The sequence below is a fragment of the Lactuca serriola genome, chromosome 5 (genome assembly GCF_051521515.1).
Source record: "Lactuca serriola cultivar US96UC23 chromosome 5, Lser_US96UC23_V15, whole genome shotgun sequence".
NCBI lineage: Eukaryota > Viridiplantae > Streptophyta > Magnoliopsida > Asterales > Asteraceae > Lactuca > Lactuca serriola.
The window spans coordinates 353,861,575-353,887,537 of NC_136412.1; positions in this window are offsets into that span (position 1 = coordinate 353,861,575).

A 25,963-nucleotide genomic window follows, 5' to 3' on the forward strand; every position below is an offset into this window, starting at 1 on the left:
AAAATAAAGTAAGGGCTTACCAAGAAGGAGAATCGATCTTCTCTACTTCTCTTGAAATCTCACGTTTAATTTTTTCCTTCCTCATACTCCCTCCTAGCAAGTGCCGAACACAACCTCTAAATACAAAAAAGGTTCGATCGGTTCTTGCCTTCTTCCTTACTCCGATCGACACAATCCACAATACTTCAACAAAAAAAGGATCGACGATAGGCTTCTTAAATGCAGGCACACATCATCTAAAAAAACAAACGAACCTCTAATTTCTTGATAAACACTTTCTTTTAAGAGTATGGGGATTTTTTCAATTAAGCCTCTTAACGTCGTGTAAGGATGCTTTAATGGAATGAAATGTGGGTACTTACTTAAGCGATCAACCACGACATAAATAACTGAGTAATCCTCTAACATTGGTAACCCTTCAATGAAATCCATAGTAATTTCTGACCATACCTTTGTTGGTAACTCTAATGGTTGTAATTTTTGGATTAGGTGTCTAAGCCCATAACTATTTTGGTATGTACTTGACCCGATTATGAGCATGGTCCTTTTGGGTTGCCTTCACCATAGCAACTGATAGGATGGATTAAGGAGAAAGAGGATTAATTATGATTTTTTAATATATTATATGAATAATATATGAAAAGAGAAATCATATTGTTTAATTACTATTGATCAAGAATTAATTTTGTGGTAAAAAGAGATTAGTTAAACTAAGGGGACTAGAATTGCAATTACAAGAAAATTGGTTTTGGGTTGTAGATCCCTTAGGAATAAGGTGGGCGAATTCAAGGTGGAAGCCCACTTAGAAATCGTCCAGGCCTTAATTCTGGAAGGTTCTAAAGGGATGCTTGGTGGCAATGCAATCTAATTAGGGTTTTGACTAAAACCTTAGAAGCTCACCTATAAAAGGAACCCTCAGACTCCTAAAATTCGGCCCTATGCTTCTCATAAGTACCTTGGACGAATTTTGTGCCTCCTCCTCCCCCTGCTACGTCATCTTGTTGCTTGTGGTGTTTATGACTCCGTTAGAGGTGCAACACCTAGGACAAGAGGCTTTTAGAAGTCAAGATCAAGGAGGTTTGAGATTGTTATTGCTACATAACAATCAAGGTAAACTTTCTAACCCTAAACACATGTGATTTTCAGATTTGTATGCTAGTTGATTAGAGTTTATTGCTTTGGTATTCAATTTTGTATGTTTACTTAGAAAAACCTGGATTAAAGCAATTAGGGTTTCATCTACACCATATGATTGATGTTATGCTCATAACCCATCAGTGGTATCAGAGCCTGTGTCATTTTTCTAATGAATAGATGCTAAAGTGAATTGCCAAAGTTCAAGAAAATCAATTTTTTTTGTCTTCTGACTGGCTTAGTTGTCGAGTCCACGTATAGACTCGACGAGTAGGTCCTACTCGACGAGTTCCATAATGGACTCGACGAGTCCAAGGGTATGGTGTCAGGAATTTCGATTTTCTTGCCAGATTTTGTTGAGGATTACTTCCAAAACTCGTTTTTCTAGCCTAAAATCGATTTTTTTATGTTTGGAATGGTTATCCTTATCAAAATTGATGGATTTGGTTAAATATGGATAATATAGGATTATTATAATTCAAATATTTGACCTAGTAAGTTTGAAAATTTTCAAATTACACCCTTTAGGTTTTATAGTTTAAATTTGAACTTAAAAGTTTTAGTTTATGAAATTTAAATAGTTAAACCCTAATATTTTGAAAGGTTTCAAAATTTGTACTCAAGTTTTGGAATTTAAAATTTAATTAAAAGGTATTAATTTTGAAATATTAAATTCTAAAACCCTAGTATTTTGAAAAGTTCAAATTACACCTTTATGGTTTTACTAAATTAATTAAGTTTTTAATTAAAAAAGATAATTAATAAATCCATAATTATATGGTTTAAGTTAATCAAATTAAGAGTCTAATTTATTAATAGATTAAACCACTTAGTATTTTAAAAGTGTAAAATACACCCTTATAGTATATAAAATTAAAAGTTTAATATTATATATGTATAAGTAAATGTGAGTCTTATCGTTAATAGACCTCATTCACGAAGCTGGTCTATAAGGGGTGTTTAAGGAAATTGCCTATAAAATAGCGATTGAATGGGTGTCTACTCTCACTTACCGCACTCTTGACTAGTGGAGGATTGTTAGCCGAATGGGTAGGATATGACACAACCTTCCATTATAAGTATAATGAAATACGAAGTAACTAAACACTCTTATAAATTCTCAAATATTAGTTACTTTAGGAAAAATGTGGAATTGTTGCTAATCCATGAAATTGCACATTGCACCTTGTTGGTCGTTAGTGGAGTGTGTGTGGTTAAGCGACCCACTAATATGGGACCAATGAAGGATGACAATGGGTAGCTCGAAGATTATCATAGATTAATGGAGCATGTGTGGTTACCCGACACATTGATTAGGTGATAGACATCTTCGAGAGTACCAAACTAATTTGCAAGGTTATCCACACCTTGTTTGTGATCCTCGGTATCCCAGTCAAACACTTGCAGGGCATAATCGAGATTAAACATGCCATTGAAAATTTCAATGATTCTCAAAAGATCTAGGAGTTTCAATTCATCTAATACCTAATTTTCAATTTTCATTTTTCATGGTGGAAATTGGTAAATCGTCATTTACCTACCTTTAAATATTCTGCAACCGGATTACAGCATCCCTCTTCCTAGTTGTAGAATATTGTGTTGGATCCTAGCCTTGATATTTCATTTGGGTGTTATATCAAGAATTCTTATCAACTAACTTGAATTTCTCCCGTTTTGTAGATGTCAAATTCTAACTATGGTCTTCCTGAACCCTTTGGAAAAAGCTTGCCACATGAAGATGATGTTCCACAATTGGATTGTGGAAATGGAAATCATGCTTTACTTCCTTCACCTCCTCCAATAATTCTCCCTGACCCACGTGTTCGAAGACTTGAAAAGTTCAAGGTCACTCAAGCCCTGTTGGCAAACAAACACGAAGATAGAAAGTCTTTATGTACTCATGTCTTAGATATGAAGTTGCATATTGATAGATTGGGAATGTTGGGCGTCGAAGTCTCAAGGAAGTTGGCTGTTGACCGGGTTTTTCAATCTCTTCCTGACTCATATAGTGAGTTCATTAGAAAGTACTATATGATGGACCACGACATGACCCTCACTGATTTGACTTATTTCCTTATTGCTGCTGAATCAACAATGATTTAGCGCACTGGTTAAGCAAATTTGTCTAGTAAATCATTGTCTTAACCTTCCATGGACAATAACAACATTGGAAGTCCAGAAAAGTTTTCTCTACGCAAGAGAAAGGCTGAGTCTAAGATAGTCTCGTGTACCATTCCAGAAAAGTCCATATGTTTCTACTACCAAGAGAATGGGCACTGGTTACGAAGCTGCTCTGACTACCTGAGAGATCTAAGAGATGGGAGAGACAAAGTGTATGACTCTGCTTCAGGTAACATTCACTATCTAACTCTATTAAGTTCCTATTTGTAGATTCTTAATACATGATGTGATAAGATTGCATTTTGATGTTTTGTAGGATCAAAGGAAAGAAGGGAAGCTTAAAAGAAGAGTGAGCTAAAGTCTGATCACGAAGAAATGGATTTCGATCGCATGGTTCGAAGATCGGATTATTTGAGCTGCTACTTAGAGAGTTATGACTGCTTGCTTAGGAACATGTAATAGCATAGTTTTTCATTTGAATTTGCGTTGTAACGACAAGTTTTCGGCACCTTTTTTATAAATAAAATAAATTTTGAGTTTTGTCTTATTTATATCTTCTTGCAATGTTGTTTGTGAAAATTGATGCTTGTGTGTTTCTATTATAAGCAATATTAAGTGTATGTGATTCTTAGTTATGTTATTTATGATAGTGTCGTAATTTTCTAAGTAAGGAAAGAATCTCATCGCCCAAGCTTCAATTGGACAGAAGCTTGGAATCATATGATTTGAGTCATGTGATGTATGGAAATCTTGGTACTTAGGAAATTAAGACTGATTTCTTGTTCACATAAGTATGTGAGTCAAGTGAAAGACTAGGAGATCTGGTACGCATGGATGTGCACTGGTCAAGTCTACCAAAAATAACAGTAAGATTATTCGTCATGATTTACTAAAAGTTAAGTAAATATTGTTATACTTACAAAATTAAATGTAATTCTGAATCTTTGAAAAGTTTCAATGAATAGCAGAACGAATAAGAAGAATCAATTAAGCAGAAAGATAAAAGTTTCTCCAATCTGAAAGGAAGGGAGAGTACTTTATATCATGTTTTATGATCATCTTAGTGATTATGAAACCATATTGGAGTTGATCCTCTAAGGACACCTTAGTGCACTGGTATGGCTAAGAAGAGGAATCGAAAATTGTTGAAATGTTTAAATCAAAAGGTTAATCATACTTCGTTCCAAAATCAAGTCTTAGAGTCATAATCCAAGATTGTGGCTTGAGTGACACATCTTAAGAAGTTTTAACACACTCATCAAATGTGGAGTAGAAAAATGTTTTCATACTCTTGCACGTTTGAAATTGGTAAGTTGTGATGTCTTGGATAAGACAAAGACCAACTAAGACCAATTGTGTGTAGTGTTTGTCTTGATAAAAATCCGCACTAACTCATGAATATTTGTTTGTCAAGAAATGTTTCTTGACAAGAGAATCTGATATGTCAAGAGCTCAGTGGGAGTCTAAATGATCTTGAAAAAGGTACAAGAACTAATCAAGAGTAAAACTTATTGTTTTATACTAGCACATGACTTGAGGTTTGTAACCTATCATGTTGACATATTCTTGTTTCTGCGCGATTCCGGTTTAGTCAACTATGCATGTGAGTCCTATGAGTTCTTAATGGATTGCATAGAGGCAAGGCACCCTGATCAGTGGAAAGTACATTGATAGGTAGGGGTGAGCTGCTCAACAGCTTGGAAGCAATGGTGGGACCCTTGATGGCAAGAAATTAAGAATGAAAAAGTTCAGTCCATATGAGTTTAGATTTGTCTTAAACCTTGTCTTATGATTATGGTTATGGCAAATTCACATGGATAGGAACACATACACCATAAAATCTAAGTGATAAGGTTTCTCTCCGCTTCATGAAAATGGTTGTGAGGAAACGCTTTCACTAATAGAGATTTTAAGGAGATAGCAATTGTGATATTTATATTCTCAAATTCGATTATGATTACGGTATCCCTCTTCTTAGTTCGAATTGTGAGAAATAGCAATAAGTCTGAACATTCGGGACTTACTGTTGTAGGTTCTGAAATGGTTTATACACATATGTGAGTCATCTAAGGAAAGGTGTATGAGTTTGAGAAGCTTAGATAAAGGCTTATCGAAGCATATCGTATTAGAAATACGAACTTTGGAAGTCAATAAGTATTGTTTTCTAGAAGTTCAGTTAATTTCTGAATACATGTCAAAGCTTGTGGGAGCATAAATGTTGTGTTGGTATGGATATAATTATCAAGTTAGTGGGAATATGATAATTATTTTAAGTGTTGCAAGTTAGCAATATTAATTATAGAAAACAAAAGTTTGACTTTGCATAGTTGCAGGGGTTGAAAAGTTGTTTTGCTATAATTAAGGGAGAGAATATCATACTTCATTTCAAAATCTAAAAGCTTGGATCGAGAAATTTTAATCAAATTTAGTCAAAGGACATATATGAATGTTATGTTGAAAAGATTTAACATATGGGCATTCTATATATGACAATATTATAGCAAGAGACTAGGAAAGTACCATGTCTTTATGTAAGACATTATGTATCGTATGTCATACGCTTCGGGTATAGGATCGATTGCATATGCTATAATATTCGAACGTTCTAAATTTTCCGAATGCCTAGGGCATTAAGAGGGAAGAAGGACAAGAACCAGATATGACTAATTTTAAATTAAACAACTGTCAAGAACAATCTAAGGTTTGCCAAGGATTGGTTGCTTGTAGGTAGTTGGAAGTATAATAATGGATGGAACATATTGTCATTATTATGAATAAATAGGACTCTATTTTGAATGAGTTGTCATATGGCAAATATGGAAATGTTTCCATAAATGGGAGTTAGATATCAAGAATCTGTGTCTAGATTAGAAAGTTTTATGCAAGAAGGATGTTCAAAGGAATGTACTTTGAATGTGAGACTTCATATCTATGGAATTGCCTTGTAACTATCTCTAATGGAGCACTTTGTGATTTCATTGGCAAAGTCTTGGTGACTTTGAAGCTATGACATTATAAAAGAATCATTGCATAAAATGTTAGAATCTAACATATTCTAATAGTTGCAAGAATTTGGTATTCTTACACTTATGATAATGATTAGGAGTTGTGAAATGAGTATCATTGGAAATATGTTCAATTGATCTATTTCACAAAGTATGGATCATAGGAAAACAGAGAGTGCATGCGTGGAGCATGGGACGACTGTTGTTATAATTCAAGTAATAAGTTGATTATCCGAAACATTATACAATGAATAATGAGTAATAAATATGGTGATTAAATAAAGGTGTCTTATTTATACTTAAAAGTTTGGGGCCATATAAGATTAGTATTATTCTTGTGTTTCACTTTGCATGTTTTTACTTCCCGAATAATAAGATTATTCAAACCATCCGCAGTCGATAAATACTTTTGAAGTAGGTATTGAAGCTAGACTGTCATGAATCTGACTGTATATTGTCTAAAGCGTTGTAGACATAGCAAAAGTTTGTTGCGGTGTTCATGAGTGCTCCTGAAATAAGATTTGAGCATTAGATTAAACCCACGCTCACTTGAATCGCTTCATGGATTTTATAACGAGTGATTAGTGAGATGATAATATATTATATTCTTAAAAGCGAGATGTGTGAGTTGTAATTTGCAAGTTGGTTGCACATTGATAATATGTAAATGCACCGGTAACTTGGTGTTATAAAAACATATTGTTTTGTGTGATTTGATGAGTAATTACAAGCGAACATTTGAGTCAAACTTTATCCGTTCCTTTACCTTAAGAGGGATAAAAGAGATATCTATGGGCCCCTCGATGATTTAGTGATGACACCTAAGCGCTTGGCCAAGCCTGGACTAAGTTGATGTGTTTAATTGTAATCTATTGTCAGTCGTCATAAATCGGAAATCATGAAACAACACATAGACTGAGAGAATGATTATAATCCATGTCTCATGTCTATACGGTATCTAGAATGGAGGAATATACGATCCCTTATCTAAAGGGCGTGTTACTAATAAGATCAGAGTTGACAGCGACTTTTGAAAGCTACGATTGCTGATCAGGTTCTGAAGTCGTACTTACAAAATAGTTATTAGACTTATCCAAGTGGGAGACTGTTGGATTAGGTGTCTAAGCCCATAACTATTTTGGTTTGTACTTGACCCGATTATGAGCATGATCCTTTTGGGTTGCCTTCACCATAGCAACTGATAAGATGGATTAAGGAGAAAGAGGATTAATTATGATTTATTAATATTATATGAATAATATATTAAAAGAGAAATCGTATTGTTTAATTAATTTGATCAAGAATTAATTTTGTGGTCAAAATAGATTAATTAAACTTAGGGGACCGAAATTGCAATTATAAGACAATTGGTTTTGGGCTGTAGATCCCTTAGGAATAAGGTGGACGAATTCAAGGTGGAAGCCCACTTAGAAATTGTCCAGGCCTTGATTCTAGAAGGTTCTAAAGGGTTGCTTGGTGGCTAAACAATCTAATTAGGGTTTTGATTAAAACCCTAGCAGCTCACCAATAAAAGGAACCCTAAGGCTCCAAAAATTCAGCCTTGTGCTTCTCATAAGTGCCTTGGACGAATTTTGTGCCTCCTCCTCCCTCTCCTAAGTCATCTTGTTGCTTGTGGTGTTTGTGACTCCATTAGAGGTGCAACACTTGGGGCACTAGGCTTTCAAAAGTCAAGATCCAGGAGGTTTGATGTTAGTCAATTAGGGTTTATTGCTTTGGTATTCAATGTTGTATGTTTACTTACAAAAACCCAGATCAAAGCAATTAGGGTTGCATGTACACCATAGGATTGATGTTATGCTCATAACCCATTAGTAATACCCCCCCCCCCCCCCCCCCGTACCATCGTATAATACTTATGTCGCTGGTACCTATCAAATTTCGCCACAGTAGAAGCAATATCACTTTTCATCCTACCTGATAGGTGCATTTTATGCACCTATTTTGCATGTTGTTTCCCGTCCTTACATAGCATTCTACTTCATAATTTTTGCATTTAGTTAATTATTTAGGCAATTGCATATTTTTTTTAGAATGTCTCGTACTTCACTATTTTTGATTTATATTGTATGCATTATGGATCATGGAGATTGCAGCTTGGAGCATTGGAGCATGGAGAAAAGATGGATCGGTCATGTCATGGAAGAAAACATGAAGCCATAACCCGAGTCGTTGCATAACATCATAGCCAAAGACTATGTTTGGAAGATGGTTTGTGTCACACCGACACGCGTCGTGTTTGTCATTTTTCATCTTATATTTGAGCAGCACAACTCGGGGTGAAGCTAGACTGAAGAAGGAGTCAATAGTGAAGACTTATTGGATTTTTAGCAAAAATCACGGGCCATGCTAAAAACACATGGGCAAAAGGCATGGACACTCTAAAAATGCATGACCTTGAGTTAGGCACGTGAGCAGTTACTAACAGGGAGGAAGTCGCCATTTTTCATGGGGGACGGTTTCTGGAGCAAGTTTTGGCAAACCTAGGGCGATTTTGGGATCTTTTGAAGATTTCTAATCATTGCAAACACTTTTGATTTCTTTTTTGTAAGCATTAAACATTTCAGTTCCATTTTTATTCTTGTTTGATTGGTTCTTAGCCATGTGTGGCTACGAAACCCTGGTATCTAGGGAATTCAAAACATGTTGATTATTTGACTTGAAGCATGTGATTTAATGTTTGATTTGTAATTGTATTATAGTGATTATGTTTTTGTTTAAAATAGAACCTTGGAATTTGATTTGTGTTTGTTTGGCCACTTTCACGAATTTAATTTTTGTGTAGTTAATTAACTTTTAGGGCACCTAATTGTTCTATTAAGTTAATAAGTGGTAACAAACAATAAGTTTTCTTATTGTAAAACATATATCAAATTTTTTACACTTCTGAACGTATGAAAAGAAATGAACATTTTTGGGAAGCTTGTTCAAAACTTAACATAGATTTTTCATACAATCTAAGAGCGTGTTTAGGTTGAATTGGTAAAGCTAGGTCTAGTCAAAGTGCGTGTTTTGGTTAGATAATTTGGCAAGCGGAGGTATTAGAGTGTGTTAATATCTTTTAGTACCAACATAGAATAGCAATCATGAATTACATCAAGTCATAATCAAGTTAAATATCAACATTGAGAATTGGAACTGGAACCATTTCAACAACATGTTTTCAAATCTATTTAATTTTATGCATGTTTTCAAAGTAGATTGTTATTTTTACTATTTAACTTTCGCAAACGAAACCCCTTTTTGACCAAATTACCTTGCACAAAGAGTTATAGACTTTTTGATGGGTTTTGGTCATAAGACATCCTATGTGCTCATACAAACCCTAATGCTTGGATCTAGGTTTCTCTATTGTACATGCTTTGAATCCAAGACTATAAACCCTAATTCTAGCATATGGAAATCGATATTTGTCACACCCCAAAACCAATAACGGCGGAATACGTTTCGGGGTGGAGGACGTCATGTACAGTATCATCACAATTGCATAATAGTAAAAACAAGAAACATACAACCATTGCATTACATAGTGAGTTTAATTACAAGCGTGTTTTGTAATGTTTAACAAGTACCAAAAGTATTACAAAAATAAGAGATGGATCTTGTATGCTCCACCTTCTCCAAAATGCCGCGCCTGTACCTGTCTATCTTTGACCTGAGGATACAAGTTGTTTTGAAAACGAATATCAGCATAAAGCTGGTGAGTTCATAAGAATTTTGTGTGAGTTTTTATATAAAAGCATTAGAACCGATAGTATGAAAAGCTGCAATTTTACAATCATAAGTGGTAGAAAATCCTAGAAAATCCTATATTTTCCGGAAATACGTTGTAAGTGAAAACCTTTAAGAAACATATCATTTTCATCTTTGAAAACCATTTATTGTAAAAGTAAAATAGTGAGTTTCCAAATAGTAATGCAATACGATAGATTATGCCTGAAGTCCATAATAGTGGTGCAAACTTTCTTTAGTATTAAATACTTGTTTACTTCCGGATATTAACTTTAACTTTTTGTTTAGTATTTTAGTGTGGTTATAGTGTATTTCTTGTATGTTACCGATAGTGTGAGTAATAGAGGACCCCATGACCTTCCCGGTCATGCACAATGTAGTGTAGTAGTGGCATCCCTGGGCCTGTACGGCTCGGACTGAAGTTAACAGTCAGGATGTAATAGCGTCTGCCCCGTATAGATCTATACATATAGCGTCGTCTTCCTGCCAGAAGACTCTGGGCGTAGTGCGTAGCGAATAGAGTATCTCGTAGTGGGTTAGTTTGTTATCCCTTTATTAGTGCTTTCTCTTGTATTATAGCGTAGTAGTCTTTTGTATACTCGTAGTATGTTTTCATATTAGTATATAGTATCATTATAGAGTGTATTATAGTGCGTAGATTAGTAGCTATAGCGAGTAATAGTGGCCTTAACTATACCTATTATAGTTAACTTAGTGCGTATGATTCTTGTCAATTTAGTGGTTTAAACATTTAATGAAATGAAAATACTCGTATCCAACACTAATATATATGATATATAACTAAGAAATCAACGACAGTCGGACGGATAACAACTACCCTAAGCCCACAATCAAACAAGAACAGGAAATAAGGCGAGCTATCGGTCCTAAGTCCTTCAAGCCTTAATTATATAAATATATTGGTGTGGTTACATTTTATAAGGAATTTATTTAATAAAAATCTTGTCAAAAGGGAATATTTAGAAAATTGATCTTTCATCCAAAATGGTTTTGAAAACGAAAATCATTTTTATAAAGCATAGTGGTAAATCACATGTGATTTGAACTACGGATAGTAAATCACATGTGATTAATTTCCGTAACATGAATAAATGACTTGTATGAATTTCCATAAACATGTATAATTGACTTGTATCCCCCCTAAAACATATAAAACATTTGAAAGGTTCATTAAAGGGGTATGAACTCACCTGAAATCGCGTAAATCGGGTAAATCGGGTGAAAGTGTCGGTTGAGTGTTTTGTACCAATTAACGACTTGTGCACCTTTTAGGATCCTAATGTCATATGAAATATGTATTTTTCAAGAAATTAGTCATTTTATGCTTTTCATTAAAGTATTTAGGCATTCTAGCATCGATTCGGGGTTTTAGGGCCTAGAAGGGGTTCCCGGGAGTGGTACAAGGCCAAGAGGGGTTTGCGGGGGAGTCCATGAGTTCACTCCCTTGGAGTTTATGGCCCAAAGGCCACTCCTTGGGAGTTTACGGCCGTAAGCCCCCTAGGCTTGGCCGTAAACTCATGTGTTCCTCCAAAATTGCAAGTTAAGGCCTTATTTCACTTCCCTAATTTACTAGCAAGTGTCTTGGACTAATTTGGAGGTTTAAAACCCTCATTTTGTGACATTTTGAGGAGTTTACGGTCCAAAATTGTTCTTGGGCCGTAAACTCCATTTATTCCCTCAAAATGGATGTTTAAATGGTCCAAATCACTTCCGTAAGTCTTAGTTAAATTCTAGAAGGCCTTAGGTGGGTTTTTGGGACATTTTGACATAGAAATTGGGGAGTTTACGGCCCAAGTATAGCCTTGGCCGTAAACTCTTCTTTTGGCTTCAAAATGAGATGCTTAATGGCCTTAAACATTTCCTAGGGTCATAGCTAAATTCCTACGTGCCCTAGATGAGTTTTTGGGACATTTAACAAGGGTTTTTGGGTGTTTACGGCCTAAGCATAAGCTTGGGCCGTAAACTCCTTTTTAGGCTTCAAAATCTTAAGTTTTCATGTCCAAACTTACCTAGGTAAATCCCTTAATTAGTACACGAGCTTAAAGGAAGGAAAAATGGGGTTTTTGGCATGGTTTTAGGTGTTTACGGCCTAAGGGGCTTCCTAGGCCGTAAACTCCCTTTAATCCCCTAAATTCTATGATTTTTGGCCTCTAAATACAATGAAGTATGTTTAGAATAAGATAGGGAATAAATCCTTACGTTTGGAAGCCGGAATTCGCGGTTTTGGAGTCGGGTTCGGGTCTAGAGAGAGAAAGTAGTGAGAGAAAGTGAATGGGTGGTAAAAGAGTGTTCAAATGGTGTTTACTCTCATTTTATATGCCTCGGGTATTGCACCCGATACATGGCTACCCGATGCTAAAGTTTAATGGGGTTAAAACTTTTTACCTGGGTGAAGTGGTTGAAAAAGTAATATAACTCTATTTAGTTAAACGGGGTTAACACTTACAAGTTATAATTACTTATGATAATGTCAGGACATATAAATAACTAGATAATTGTTTATTGACGACTCCAAACATCACGGAAAAAAATTAATATAACGACGAATTCCGTTAGTGCAGACAGGATTTGTAACGGCAATAAATTGGGTTGTCACATCATCCCCCCGTTAGGGGAATTTCGTCCCGAAATTTAGGATTCGTACACATAAGAATTACAATACTACTAAGCGAAGAGGTGGGTATATTTGAGTTTCATTTGGTCTTCGCGCTCCCAAGTGAATTCCGGTCCCCGCTTGGCGTTCCACCGAACCTTCACGATTGGGATGCGGCTTTGCTTCGTTTGTTTTACTTCCCGATCCATAATCTCCGCAGGCTCTTCCACAAAGTTGAGGCTCTCATTGACCTCGATCTCGTCGAGGGGAATCACGAGAGTCTCGTCGGATAGGCATTTCTTCAAGTTTGAGACGTGGAAGGTAGGGTGTATGTTGCTTAGTTCGTGGGGTAAGTTGAGTTTGTAAGCTACAGGGCCGATTCTGGCGAGAATCTCAAAAGGCCCTATGTACCTTGGGTTCAGCTTTCCACGCTTTCCGAAGCGTATCGTGCCCTTCCAGGGCGAGACCTTCAAAAGGACCCGGTCTCCCACCTGGAATTCCAAGGGTTTTCTTCGTTTGTCGGCGTAGCTTTTCTGTCGATCCCTAGCGGCTTTTAGTCGTTCACGTACCTGTACAATCTTCTCGGTCGTCTCTCGAATGATCTCCGGACCAGTGAGGTCGCTGTCAGGAACTCGTCCTTTAGCTAACTGAGTGTCACCCACCTCAGCCCAGCACAGAGGGGATCTGCACTTCCGGCCGTAGAGGGCTTCGAATGGAGCTGCCTTGATGCTCGTATGATAACTATTGTTGTAGGAAAACTCCACAAGAGGAAAGTGTGTATCCCACGATTTCCCAAAGTCGATCACACAAGATCGCAGCATATCTCTAAGGTTTGGATCGTCCTCTCACTTTGTCCGTCGGTCTGCGGATGGTAGGCTGTACTCATGTCCAGCCTCGTCCCTAGTGCCTTTTGTAATGATTGCCAAAACCTAGAGATGAATCTACTATCTCTGTCTGATATAATAGATATAGGGACGCCATGCAGTCGCACTATTTCTTTTATGTATGTTCTGGTGAGTTTCTCCATCTTGTCCGTTTCTTTGATGGGTAGGAAGTGTGCGGACTTGGTCAACCTGTCAACGATGACCCAAATGGTATCTAATCCACCCGCTGTCTTGGGCAGTTTGGTTATAATGTCCATTGTGATCCTCTCCCACTTCCATTCCGGTATCTCAGGTTGTTGGAGGAGTCCTGATGGCTTTTGATATTCGATCTTGACCTTCGCGCAAGTAAGGCACTTACTCATAAAGGTAGTGATCTCCGCTTTCATGTTCGGCCACCAATATAGCTTTTTGAGTTCCAGATACATCTTATCTGAACCCGGGTGGACGGAGTAGCGAGTGTTGTGTGCTTCCCTCATGACCAAGTCTCTGAAACCTCCATGGGGTGGGGTCCAGATTCGGTCCATAAAGTAGTAGGCTCCGTCACTCTTAACCTCCAAATTTTTATCCATTCCGCGCAGGGATTCTCCCGTCACGTTCTCAGGCTTTAAGGCTTCCACCTGAGCCTCTTTGATCTGTGTGGATAGATGCGAATGGATAGTCATCGTCAACGACTTGGTCCTTCGACCAGAATACTCCTTTCTACTAAGGGCGTCTGCAACTACGTTGGCCTTCCCCGGGTGATATCTAATTTCACAGTCGTAATCGTTAAGTAGCTCGACCCATCGACGCTGCCTCATATTGAGTTCGTTTTGGTTCAGTATGTGTTGGAGGCTTTTATGATCAGTGTACACCATGCTCTTCATCCCATACAAGTAGTGTCTCCAGATTTTTAGTGTGAAGACGACCACTCCTAACTCGAGGTCGTGAGTAGTGTAGTTCACTTCATGGGTCTTTAGCTGCCTCGAGGCATAGGCAATAACCTTTCCTCGTTGCATCAAGACACAACCGAGCCCCTGATTTGATGCATCGCAATATACAACAAAGTCTTCTGTCCCTTCGGGAAGGGATAATACTGGTGCGGTGCATAGGGCTCGCTTCAGGGTCTGGAATGCCTTCTCCTGTTTCTCTTCCCAGTCGAATGATACACCCTTCTGTGTTAGCATAGTGAGAGGTTTCGCAATCCGAGAGAAGTTTTGGATGAATCTGCGGTAGTAGCCAGCGAGGCCTAGAAATTGACGAATTTCTGTAGGCGTCTTCGGTGCTGACCAGTTCTCAATAGCTTTAATTTTGGAGGGATCCACGTGGATTCCTTCTTCACTAACCACGTGACCCAAGAATTCAACTCTTCGGATCCAAAACTCGCACTTAGAGAACTTCGCATATAACTTTTTGGATCGCAACGTTTCCAGGACTCGTCGTAAATGATCCCTATGTTCTTTCTCGCTCCGAGAGTAGACGAGTATATCGTCGATGAAGACGATGACGAACTGATCTAGATATGGACGACACACCCTATTCATCAAGTCCATGAACACTGCGGGGGCGTTAGTCAGTCCAAAGGGCATCACTACGAACTCAAAATGTCCGTAGCGGGTTTGGAAGGCTGTCTTCGGAACATCTTCCTCAAGTACTCGTAACTGATGATACCCGGATCTAAGATCAATCTTGGAGAAATAACTTGCTCCTTGTAGTTGGTCAAATAGGTCGTCGATACAAAGGAGAGGGTAGCGATTTTTGACCGTGAGTTTATTGAGTTCCCTATAATCGATGCACATCCGAAACAATCCATCCTTCTTCTTCACGAACAAGACCGGAGCTCCCCAAGGTGAGAAACTCGGTCTTATAAAACCCTTGCTGAGCAGTTCGTTGAGCTGACCGGATAGTTCTTGCATTTCGGCAGGCGCTAAACGATAAGGCGACTTAGCTACGGGAGTAGCTCCTGGGACTAGGTCGATTCTGAACTCAACCTGATGTTTGGGAGGTAGACCTGGAAGATCTTCTGGGAAGACATCGGGAAATTCGCATACAACGGGAATGTCCTTTGGATCTTTCACTTTCTGACTTGTGTCGACGACGTGAGCAAGAAAGGCGCGATATTCCTTGCGCAAATATTTCTGAGCCTGAATACTGGAGATGATACGAAGGCTCGTACCCGGTTTATCTCCAAAGATCAATAGGGTTTCGTGATTTGGAAGATTCAGGAGAATGGCTTTGTCGGAGCATAGGATATCGGCGCGATGATGACTCAACCAATCCATACCAACAATGACGTCGAAATTTTTGATTGAGACTGGTACGAGATCGATTGGAAATGGGTGATCGTCTAACGTGAGAGTACAACCTATGTAGATTTCGTTAGAGCTTTCTGTCTTCCCGTTAGCCATTTCTACGACGAATGTTTCTTTTAGTGGTTAAGGGGTTTGTTTGAGTAATTGTTTAAAGTTTTGATTTATGAAGCTTCTTTCTGCAGCACTATCGAATAAGACACAAGCATAAGAGTTGTTGAGAAGAAACGTACCTGTGACTACTGTGGGATCCGCTACCGCTTCATTGTGACTGATAGCGAGTAACCTTCCAGTTCCCCCAACATTTGTAGCCTTCAAACAGTTCCTCTTGAAATGGCCAGCTTCACCGCAACCATAACACGTCGGGGTCACTCCCGAACCCGGAACTTGAGAAATAGGTTTGGGAGGGGCCTTGCAGAATCGCACCGTATGGCCCTTCCGCCTGCAGTTGGAACACTGCAATTCACGGCAGGAGCCGTTGTGGTGGAATGGGCACTTGGGACACTTGGGCAGATTCCCGCTATAAGCTTTTGGCGGGGCTGGTGGGACTGGAGTGGTTGGGGTAGTGGCAGCATGGACCGCCACGATTTGCTGGTCCTTGGAGGTGGTTTGAGTTTTCTTGCCCTTTTTCTTATCCCATCGCTTCCTCTTTCTATCAGATGAATCGGGTGGTGCAGTGGTAGTGGGGGTTGCTGTTGCTGGAGTGGAAGTGATTTCATGGTTGATCAAACTGTGGGCCAATTCCTTGGCGCTGTCGAAGGTGGTAGGGCGTGAGGCCAGAACGTTTCCTCGATACGGGGGCACTAAACCCCAGATGTTCCGTTCAATCTTCTTGCTTTCGGATGGGATCATATTGGGACACATAGCCGCCAAGTCGCAAAACCTGGCAGTGTAAGCTGTTATGTCAGTCCCTTTCATCTTGAGGTTCCAAAGTTCTTCCTCAAGTTTCTGAATCTCGCCCCTAGGGCAGTACTCCTTCCTCATAAGATCCTTTAAAGTGTCCCAGCCCATGGCATTGGCTGAAACCAAGGAGAGTGCACTGACATGGCCGTTCCACCATGTCAGGGCCCTGTTGGTGAGGGTGGCAGTAGCGAACTTGATTTTGCTCTCTTCGGGGCAAGAGCACATTTCAAACACCGCTTCGGTTCTTTCGAACCATTGGGATAGTGCCAGAATTCCTCCTGTACCGTCGAAGAAGGTAGGTTTACAGTTCATGAAATCCTTATAAGTGCATCCCTGCACCTTTTGATGGAATTCACCGAACCTGGAGTTACCACCGCTCGCGTCCCTAGAGTTCATTTGGGCCATGGCTGCTGTCATAGCCGCGGTCACTGCTGTTTGGAACAACACCGGGTCGAACTGCGGAGGAGGAGGTGGTGGAGGAGGGGTTTGAGTTGCTGGTCTTCCTTGGCTTGGACGCTTTCGAGGAGGCATCTTTCACTGGAAAACCATAGAAATGATAGTAATAGTAAGAGTCTATGTGGATTAAATCAACATAATCCAAGATCAGAATGAGAGTCATAGCAATAGAGTAGTCAACTGCCAATATACTGGTATTAATGATGCAACACAAGTTCATGAAAATTGACCTAACAGTAGGTCTTACATCATACCATAGAGAAAATGTTGGCAGTTTAGAGGTTTAACTAGAGTACTTTTAAGCTAGGAATGTTTACAGACAAGAGATTTACGGAACATAGAGAGAAAAAGGCTAGTCCTTTAAACAAAAGAGGGAGGTAACTAGACGTCTTCTACTGGAGACAGTTACTTGTTGGGCGAACCCTTAGATCCGCTATCTGACGCATGACTTCCTTAAGGTGTCGATCATGAGCCCTCTGACGTGCTCGGAGTTCCCTAACTTCGGCTCGGGATGCAGCTAACTGATGTTGCAAAGCCTCGTTGGCCCTCCTTGTCCTGTCCATGGCTTCTTCAAGTTGGCGGATGCGAACCGTGTTGAGGTTCGAGTTGGCATCCACTTTTACAACTCGACTAATAGCAGCTTGACCCTGTTCGACATTCCTGGCAATCCTCCGGATCATGATGGGAAGAACCCGATCTGCTGATCCTCCTTCGTTTATGTTGTAGAAGCTTCGGTCTCCGTTGTAAGGCAAAGGCTGACCCTGCTCCTCGCTCCATCGGTGCAAGGATATGGCCCACATGGGAGTGGGACCCTGAAATTCTGGACGGGGGTTAGGGTTCGGGGCTTCAGGTGGTTGGTTGTTAACTTCTGGTTCGGAGCTCGAGCCATCCGAGAAGCCTTCAGCATGTTGATCATCCAAAGGGATCGGGTGATCATCGTCTGACTCTTCATCAAGCCATCCTCCATTGCCCTGGTTCGGATAGTACGGATCACTGGGATGGTGGAAGCCAGCCATGCTATCTACGCGAGAAAGGGGAAAGGAGAGGTTAATAGACGTACTATTCTAAGATACTTATAGGATGAATCGTTATTAGTCGACCCAATACTTGCGTAGTGCATACCGATTACATGTAACCGAAGCAAGATAGTCCTTCGAATACGCAACCCTAACTTCAGACCCCCAATCAAACAAGAACAGGGAATGAAGCAAAGGCTTCAGATTCTAAGTCTATAGCGCCCTAGTCACATGTAACCGTGGTGTATCCACTTAGCAACTATTGTCCTACTAGTAACGATCCTTTTTGTTATCACATACGTATGTTTTAGAGATACAGAATACTCATATAGTATTCTTATGGTAACGTTATTGTGGTAGTGTTGGTAAGTTTTTAGACTTGTTGCAACACCGCAACCAAACTTAGGCACATGCTATTCACTCCCAGGGAAACGTAGTTGATCAGGCTACATCCCCCCAAATGTGACTATATGTCTCTAAGCCCAATTGTGCTATCCAACAATCTTAATACTTTTTGTTTTGTTCTAGGGTGATACTGACTTCTGTGTTTTGTAGTGATGTGTGTATATATATATACTTAGTTAGATCTTTTAGATACTTAATAGTATATATTCTTGGTCAGAGTGTTTTAGTCCCGAAGTGTTTATAGTTCGTATATCTTTTATAGGATGATATACTTGATTCACTATAAACAATGCTCTGATACCAATCTGTCACACCCCAAAACTGATAACGGCAGAATACGTTTTGGGGTGGAGGACGTCAGGTACAGTATCATCACAATTGCATAATAGTAAAAACAAGAAACATACAACCATTTCATTACATAGTGAGTTTAATTACAAGCATGTTTTGTAATGTTTAACAAGTACCAAAAGTATTACAAAAATAAGAGATGGATCTTGTATGCTCCACCTTCTCTAAAATGCCGCGCCTATACTTGTCTATCTTTGACCTGAGGATACAAGTTCCCGGGAGTGGTACAAGGCCAAGAGGGGTTTGCGGGGGAGTCCATGAGTTCACTCCCTTGGAGTTTATGGCCCAAAGGCCACTCCTTGGGAGTTTACGGCCGTAAGCCCTCTAGGCTTGGCCGTAAACTCATGTGTTCCTCCAAAATTGCAAGTTAAGGCCTTATTTCACTTCCCTAATTTACTAGCAAGTGTCTAGGACTAATTTGGAGGGTTAAAACCCTCATTTTGTGACATTTTTGGGAGTTTACGGTCCAAAATTGTGCTTGGGCCGTAAACTCCATTTAATCCCTCAAAATGGATGTTTAAATGGTCCAAATCACTTCCTTAAGTCTTAGTTAAATTCTAGAAGGCCTTAGATGGGTTTTTGGGACATTTTGACATAGAAATTGGGGAGTTTATGGCCCAAGTATAGCCTTGGCCATAAACTCTTCTTTTGGCTTCAAAATGAGATGCTTAATGGCCTTAAACATTTCCTAGGGTCATAGCTAAATTCCTACATGCCCTAGATGAGTTTTTGGGACATTTAACAAGGGTTTTTGGGTGTTTACGGCCTAAGCATAAGCTTGGGCCGTAAACTCCTTTTTAGGCTTCAAAATCTTAAGTTTTCATGTCCAAACTCACCTAGGTAGATCCCTTAATTAGTACACAAGCTTAAAGGAAGGAAAAATGGGGTTTTTGGCAACGTTTTAGGTGTTTACGGCCTAAGGGGCCTCCTAGGCCGTAAACTCCCTTTAATCCCCTAAATTCTATGATTTTTGGCCTCTAAATACAATGAAGTATGTTTAGAATAAGATAGGGAATAAATCCTTACGTTTGGAAGCCGGAATTCGTGGTTTTGGAGTCGGGTTCGGGTCTAGAGAGAGAAAGTAGTGAGAGAAAGTGAATGGGTGGTAAAAGAGTGTTCAAATGGTGTTTACTCTCATTTCATATGCCTCGGGTATTGCACCCGATATACGGCTACCTGATGCTAAAGTTTAACGGGGTTAAAACTTTTTACCCGGGTGAAGTGGTTGAAAAGTAATATAACTCTATTTAGTTAAACGGGGTTAACACTTACAAGTTATAATTACTTATGATAATGTCAGGAGATATAAATAACTAGATAATTGTTTATTGACGACTCCAAACATCACGGAAAACAATTAATATAACGACGAATTCCGTTAGTGCAGACAGGATTTATAACGGCAATAAATTGGGTTGTCACAATATTAACCTATAATTAGGTTTATGATATTACCTTGATTGTTATGTAGAAATAACAATCCCAATTCCTCCTTGAATTGACTTTGGAAGGCTTAGAGTCACAAGTGTCACTCCTCTAATGGTTCACAAACACCATAAGCAAGAGGATGAAGAGGAGAGAGGATGGAGGCTACCAAAACCGTGTGAAAAACCTAACAAGAAGCTTAGGCACGTTTTTGGTCCTCAAGGGATCTACATATAGTGAGGCTATTAGGGTTATCTAACAAGGAAACCCTAATTAGGTTGCTTAAGCCCTAAGCAACCCATAGACTCCTTTAATCAAGCCCATGGACGATTTCCTTATGGGTTTCCCCATAGAATTCGTCCACCCCTTGATTCAAGGCAATCCATGGCCCAAATTGCAATTATCTTATAATTACAATTCCAGTCCCTTAAGTTTAACTAATCTCTTTTAGTCACAAAACTAATTACCAATTAATTATTGGCTAATATTAATTAAACAATATGATTTCTCTTTTAATATATTATTCTCATAATATATTAATAAATCATATTTAATCCTTTCTCTCCATAATTCATCCTATCAAGTTGCTTTGGTGAAGGCAACCCAAAAGGACCATGCACCATCGGGTCAAGTACATACCAAAATAGTTATGGACTTAGACACTAATCCAATAGTCTCCCACTTGGATAAGTCTAATAACTATTATGCGTATGACTTCAGATCCTGATCTGCAATCGTAGCTTTCCAAAGCCGCTGTCAACTCTGATCCTATCAGATACGCGTGTCCTTAGATAAGGGATCATATATTCCTCCATTCTAGATATCATATGAGATATGATTTCAAATCATTCTCTTTGTACTACTTCTCGACTTCCGATTTATGACGACTGACTAATTGAACAAATCAAATTAGCCCTAGCCTGGCTGAGCATTTATGTTTGTCATCACTAAATCATCGAGGGGCCCAAAGATATCGCTTTTATCCTACTTTGGATAAAAGGAACGGATAAACTTTGATACAATGCTTGCTTGCACTCACTCACCGAATCACACACAACAATATGTTTTAGAACACCAAGTTACTAGTGCGTTTACATATTATCAATGTGCAACCTATTTGCAAGATACAACTCACACATCTCGGTTTCAAGAATATAAGATGTTATCGTCTCACCAATCACTCGTGATACAATCCATGGAGTGATCCAAGTGAGCGTGGGTTTAATCCAATGCTCAAATTCATATTCATAAGCACTCATGAACGTTGCAGCAAACATTTGCTTATGTCTAATACTCTTTTAGACAATCCACACACCAATTCACGACAGTCTTCATTCATATCTACTTCCAACATATGAACGACTATGGCCCGTTCGAATAATTCGATTATTCTTAATAAACTCAATTATTCTGGAAGTCAAAACATGCAAAGTGAAACACAAGAATAATACTAATCCCATATGGCCTCATCCTTTGAGTATAAATAAAACTCCTTTTATTTATCACCATACCGATTACTCATTATTTGTCGTTTCGGGTAATCAACTTCTTACTTGAATTATTACACTTTTCCCATGCTCCAAGCATGCACACAATGTTTACCTATGGTTCTTACTTTGTGAAATAGATCACATTGAACACATTTCCAATAATTCTCATTCCTCAATTCCAAATCCTTTTTCATAAGTGTGAGAATATCAAATTCTTGCTACTTATAGAATATGCTAGATTCTAACATTCTATGCAATGATCCTTTTGTAATGTCACTGCACCAAAGTCACAAAGACTATTGCCAATGATATTTCAAAGTTCTCTATTGGAGATTGTTACAAGACAATTCCTTAGATATGATGTCTCTCACTCAAAGTACATTCCTTTGAACATCCTTTTGCATAAAAGTTCCTAATCTAGTCATAGATTTTCAATATTCAATTCCCAATATGGGCACGCTTCCATATTTTCCATATGACAACTCATTCTTAATAGAATCTTATCTATTCGTAATGATGTCGATATGGTCCATCCAATATGGAAACATTTCCATAATTTCCATATGACAACTCATTCTTAATAGAATCTTTTCTATTCATAATAATGTCCATATGGTCCATTCAATACCATGCTTCCAACTACTCACAATCTTTTCTATTCGTAATGATGTCAAACTTTGGATTTTCCTTTGATAGTTGTTTAATTATTTTAGTCAAAACCAATTCTAGTCCTTTTTCCCTCTAAATGCGCTAGACATTTGGAAAATTTTAGAATGGTCAAATATTAAAAGATTTTCAATCGATCCTATACCTGAAGCATATGGGACACGACGCATAATGTTTTATTTGCTATGTTCTCAAAATTCGAATTGTGAAGAGGAATGCCGTAATCATAATCGAAATTTTAAGAACACACTATGTACCTTTGACTAAATTTATTAACATTTCTCAACCTAAGCCTTTAGATTTGAAATGAAGCATAATATTCTCTCCCTTAATTATAGCAAAACAACCTTTCAACTCTTACAACTTTGCAAAGTATGACTTTTGTTTTCTATAATTAATATTGCTAACCTTGCAATACTTTCTTTAATAATCATACAATCATAACATTTATGCTCCCACTATCATGATGATTATTATAAAACATAACACTTATGCTCCCACTAGCTACGACATGTATTCATAAACATCTTAACTTTCAGAAGGACAATACCTATTGACTTTCTTAAGTCCATGTTTCTAATACTTAGTGCTTTGATAATCTTTTATCAAGGCTTCTTGAACTTATACACCTTTGCCTTCGATAGTTCATATGTGTGTGTAAACAATTGCCAAACCTCACAATTCAAATTATGGAAAGGGATACCATAACCATAATCGAATTCGAGAATGCAATTTTACAATCACTATCTTCTTAAAATCTTTCTTAGTGAAAGCATTTCCTCACAATCATTTTCATGAAGGAGGAAATCTTATGACACTTAGATTTAAACGGTGTATGTGTTCCTATCCATGTGAATTTGTCAAAACTAAAGTTTACGACAAATTCAAACTCATATGGACCGAACTTTCTTAATCTTGATTTCTTGCCTTATGGTAGCACAGCTGCCCACCATGTCTTCCAAGTAGTTAAGCAGCTCACTCTTTCCTATCAATGTACCTTTCATTGATTAAGGTGCTTTGCCTTTTATACGTTTAAAATGAGAACTCATAGAACTCACGTGCATAATTAACTCGATTGGATTGGCACAGAAACAAAATAATGTCAACACAATAGGTTGTAAACTTCAACTCGTGTGCTAGTGATGATCGATAAGGTTTATTTGATTTGTTCTTGAAACCTTTCAAGACTATTAAGACTCCCACTGACTCCTTGACATAAACGATTCTCTTGTCAAAACATTTCTTCACAAACAAATATTCAAGAGTTAGTGTAGCTTTTATCAAAACTCTTCATAAATTGGTCCTAGTTGGTCTTTGTCTTATCCAAGACATCACAACTTTCCACATTTGATGAATGTTATAAACCTTACTTTTTCACTCGATGTCACAATCTTAACTTTAAGACTTGTTATTGGAACGAAGTATGATTGACTTATTGATTTAACCATTTCTTCAATTTTTGATTCCTATACAATTGTGCTAAGACTCACTTAGAGGATCAATTGAGATATGGTTCTTAATCATTAAGACCCATCATAAAGCATAAAAGCTACTCTCCCTTCTTCTTAGAATGGAGAAACTTTTATCTTTCTGCCTACTTGATTCTTCTTATTCGTTTTGCTATTGATTTAAACTTTTTCAATCAATTCATAATTACACTTAATCTTGTAAGTATAATCATATTTACTAACCGTTAGCAAATCATGACGAATATCATTGTTACTCTTATGGTGGACTTGATCAACACGCAACTTTGTGTGCTCGATCTCCTTCACTTGACACTTTGTCAATGAATTAGTCTATTTTCCAAATATGAAATTTCTCATTCATCGTGCAACCAAGTTGCATGATTCCAAGTTTCTGTCCAATTGAAACTTTGGGCGATGAGAAACTCTCCCTATTTGGTAAATTCTCGACATTCCATAAATAACATAATAAGAATCAACTCCATTATTGCTAATAGAAACATTGAAACATCAATTTTTCATATACGCCATTGCAAGGATAAATAAATAATATAAAAATCAAAATTTATTTTATTGCGGAAAATTTTGTCCTTACAATGCAATTCATTGAAAAACTATGCTAATACATCTTTCTTAGCAATCTAATTCTAACTCTAAGTTGTAGCTCAAGAATCTAATCTTCGAGAAATGCGATCGAAATCCATTCTTTCACGGTTAGATTTTGCTCACTTCTTCCCTTAAGCTTCCTTTCTTTTCTTCGATCCTACAAAACATCAATTGTAATCTTATCACATTATGTATTAAGAATCTAGAGTAGAAGCTTAAAATAGTTAGTTAATGGATTTTACCTATATTAGAGCCATACGTTTCGACTCTCCCATCTCTTAGATCTCTTAGGTAAATGGGGCAACTTCGTCTCCAATGCAAATTGACTCTTTTTGGAACATGACATGGAACTACTTCAGACATTGCCTTTCTCTTATGATCAAACTTTTCGATCATAGCATGTCTTTCGTTGTCATTATCTATATCCATAGAGGTCTTGAAGGCAGATTCACTAATTTCCACCATCAAAAACGAAAAAGAAATTTAAGTTTTAAATCTATGAAAACTCCTAGATCCTATGAGATTCATTGAACATTTCAATGGCATGTTTAAATCTCGATATGCCCCTCTTGTTTGTGACTGGGATGCCAAGGATCACAAAGCATGTGTGAATAACCATGCGAACTACATGGTGCCCCCACATGTTACAGTCACCTATTCGATGTGCCGGTAAACCACACACGCTCCACCGAACTATGAAAAACATTGAGTCACCCTTTGCTACCTTTTCTTAGAACCATTTAGTGTGCCGGTAAACCACACACGCTCCACTAACGTCTTCGCAAGGGCACAAAGTGTAATTTCATGGAATTGCATCAATTCACTTTTGCCTAAGTAACTAAGATTGGGAATTTTATGAAAACATTTAGTTACTTTAATAATTCATTATACTTATAATGGAAGGTTTCTTCCTATCCTACCCGTTCGGCTAACGACCCTCCACTAGTCAAAAGTGTGGTGGGTAAGAGTGGATACCCATTCAATCACCATTTTATAGGCAATTTCCTTAAACACCCCTTATAGACCAGCTTCGTGAATGAGGCCTACTAACGGTAAGACTGACTTTTACTCATACATATATATAATGTTAGACTTTTAATGTTATATATAGTATAGGGTGTATTTTATACTTTCAAAATACTAGGTGGTCAAATTTAACAATTATACTTTTAATTCAATTAAATTGTAAACCAAAACTTTTATGGATTTATTAAACTTCTTTTAATTATACACTTTAATTAATTAATAAAACCATAAGGGTGTGATTTGAACTTTTTCAAAACTATACTAGAGTTTTAGAATTTAACATTCCTAATTAAACTTTTAATCAACTTTTAAATTCCAAAAATTGAGGGCAAGTTTTGAAACATTTCAACACATTAGGGT